Genomic DNA, 3,580 nt, shown 5'->3' on the forward strand with positions numbered 1-3,580 from the left:
CTGTTCTAGCTGAAAAGCTAGGTTGTTTTTGCCCAAGGGCCAGTAGTTGGAGGCCATGATCTCCTCCACCAGATCGCGACCACCAGAGTAGCGGCACACGGCCGCAAAAGCCCGATCACAGGCCTCCCGCGTCGGAGATACCTCCTCCGGTGGATCCACGCGCGTGTGTGGCGCCATCTCCTCCATCTGAGAAGTCAGTGGATACTCCGAGACTTCCTCGCCATCCTCGGTTGTGCTGCGGACCCCATAAGTCTTCACGTAGAACCATTGCTCGAGCCAGCCGCGGTCCCACTTGCCCTTCTGGCAAAAAGATATCTCCAGACGATCCACGCCTTGGTCCCTCTTGGACATGAAAGTGCAACTACCGTACTGATAGGTCACTTCCACCTCCCTGCCATCTCGCACCTCCTTCTTCCTCTTCGGCTGCTTCTGCAGTTCATAGTACGTGCAAAAGGTGTCCACATCTGGCTCGGCACCATAAGAGACGCACGCCCAGCAAAACTTGCTAAGAGTCAGGAAAGCAGTGGGAGTCAGATGATGGAGCTGAACATTGAAGGTCTCCAACACCCGGCGGAGGAAGGGAATGTAAGGAAATCGGAGGCCGCAAGTGAAGAAGTCCCGGAAGACCACCGCGTATCCTTCCTCTGGCTCCGGAACAGTCTGACCTGGCGAAGGGATCTTCACCTAGGAAGAAGGAAAACATGACTCCTTCAGCATCTCCATGATTGCCTCCTCAGTAATAGAGGACAGCCCGAAGTCCCAAGATTTAATCGCCATGTCTCCGGAGTCCGCGGCGACTAGGTCTCTGATAGACGCAGAGACGCTCCCCAAATCCTCCTCCACCAGCTTTTCCAACTCCAACACGGAGGCAGAGGCAAGCATGCACTCCTCAAAGCGTGCACCCCAGCCGACGGCCCTAACGCCGAGAAGGTGGCGGTAGGGTCCGGAGAAGGCGGGCCGGCGAGTTTGGGTGGAGGCGGAAAGGAAAGCCACCGCGATAGCAACCTAAGCGCGAGATGCGAACAGAAAGACGGAGCGAGCAAGGGCAGCGAGAGGCGAAAGCGAAGAGGGCAGAGAACGTTTTCTCAGACGCAATGAAAGCGAGTGAGCAGTGTGTGGGGGGACCCCGCCACCAAGAGCACCCTTATATAGGCAGCGGGCACAACGGTCATCTCCAGAAGTTTCGCCCGCTGCACAACGGTCACCTCCGAAAAAATCGTGGAGAACGTAACGGACACTGACACAGCGGAAACGGCCGTGACGTGGGGCAACGGCTACATTTGCCGCCCAACGGCTATTCTCGACGCGACCAATGGCTACGCCAGAGCGGGCCAGGGGGGAAGTAGCGGGGTCTCGCTCGAAGACGCCGAAGGTGGCCTTCGCCCCCGTGGACGCCTTCGGCTAAGGCGTTTTGAGCTCACGGCACGCTCCGGCGAACCATGGTCTCAAAAGGGGGGAACTGTTGTAGCATGGCTTTTGACGGGTGGCGAAGGCCCCTAGCAGCGGGGTGTCGCCAAGGCGTCTTCGAGCGGGCGGAGACCGGGCGCTGACTAGGAGATTTCTCGACCATGCTCGAGGGGTCATCATGGACTCCGCCGAGGCTAGGCACGCACCCCGCCGACCACTCAGGCGGGCGTCTCCTGTATTACGGGCGGAGGCAGCCTTATCTCTAAACTAACCGAACAAACGATTTTGCCCAAGTGTGCGTAGGTACTCAAGCGCGGGCGCTCACGGTGGGCGCAAGCGCGCCAGCATGGCTCCTGCGCGGCCGGGCGGAGACCTCCAGATGATGTCTCCGCCTAGACCGGTGGGGACCCTCCAAGGCAACGGCGCACCACTGAGGCCGGAGGCTCGGAGGCCAGCGGCCGGGCGGAGACCGGCCGGTGATGCCTCCACCCAGACCGGCGGGGACTCTTCGAGGCAACAGCGTGCCCCTGAATGCGAAGGCCAGCGGCGAGAACCATGGCCCCCGCACGGCCGGGCGGATACCCGCGGAGAACGTCTCCGACCGTCCGGCGGAGGCCCGCCAAGGGAGCGGCGCGCCGTGGGGGATGAAGGCCGGCGTCGGGGAGCCAGGCCTTTGGGCCGAAGACCAGCTACAGTGGGCCGACCACTCATGGAGACCCATTGCTTAGAAACGGTGTGGCAGGACTGCCCCGCGAGTAAAAGGCTAGCGGCAGAATATTCCAGGAATGTACTGTAGTAGTTGAGGGGCAATGTAATAAATTCCGTTATGTGGTAGTTGAGTCCTATAAATAGGGGACACTTGTAACCATGGAGGTTGGTTGGTGGGTGAATTAATGAAACCTTAACTTCTCGTGCCACTCCCTTACTCTCCACTATTCCCCCTATCGCTCGTACCCCGAGCCTCAGCCCGAGGCCGGCCGTCCGACGGGCGGAGGCCTTGGTCTTCGCCACGCAGGTTGAAACCTCTAGTTTCAACAGGGGCTGCCGACATTGGGGCGGCGGGCGTTGGGGTTCCAGTCAAGGTTGTGCACCTCCCACCGTGCTCGCGAAGGAGGCGCACGGGGTTCTACGGCGGCAGGAGCCGCGTGGCGTCGAAGAGGCGCACGGAGCTGTCCCCGGAGGAGGCGGCGTAGAGGGAGTCATGGGCGTCGAAGAGGCGCACGCGTAGTTGAGGACGATGAGGTGGCCATGGGTGACGGTGACGAGGGCGGTGGCGGTGGCAGTGGCGATGGGCGACGAAGATGAAGAGTGAAGAGGAAGAAGAAACAGCCGCCTTATATAGGGGAGGGACCTTTAGTCCCGGCTCATTTAAACGCCCGGGATGAAAAGACCTTTAGTCCCAGCTGGTATTACGAGCTAGGACTAAAGGTGTATTTTGGCGGGCCGCAAAAAATGCAGCCCACCTTTAGTCCCGGGTGGTAGATCTACCTAGGACTAAAGTTGGGCTACAGTTTCACTTCCCGCCCGTTTCAAGCTCCATTTGTTTTTGAATATATTTTTTTCTATAAAATGTTAAAGTCTTATTAATTGTACAGTAAATTAAATACAAGGCATAAAATTGTTTTAAAAGAATATAGATTTACTTTTGCTTTATTGCACACAGAAAAATTGTGTGACCTAAAGTTTTTTGTTTTTTCTTATAAATATTGAAACATAATGTCATTAATAATTACTATTTCGTTAATGCTAAAATGTAGCGTTTAATTTAAATCATTAAAACTTTTGTTTTTGATTAGAAATTTGTTTTCATATTATTTTAACGTAAATCTTTTATTTTTCGGCGATGAGGAAGAAGAGAGGCCGGCGATGAAGCAAGAACACTGAGCTCGATGTGGCTTGGGCTCAGGGAGAAAGGAGTATATAGGAGGGGATCTTTAGTCCCGATTGGAGACAGCAACCAGAACTAAAGGTCCCTTTCTAGTCTCGGACGGAGCCTCCAGCCGGGAGTAGACTTTTACTCCCGGTTGGAGGGACCAACCGGGAGTAAAAGTTAACATTTAGTCTCGGTTGGTAGCTCCAATCGGGACTAAAGGTCCCCTGCAGCAAAAGCCTGCCACAGTAGCCATTGGGCAGGGATCTTTAGTCCCGGTAGGAGCTACCAACCGAGACTAAA

The sequence above is a fragment of the Miscanthus floridulus genome, chromosome 9, assembly GCF_019320115.1.
Source record: "Miscanthus floridulus cultivar M001 chromosome 9, ASM1932011v1, whole genome shotgun sequence".
NCBI lineage: Eukaryota > Viridiplantae > Streptophyta > Magnoliopsida > Poales > Poaceae > Miscanthus > Miscanthus floridulus.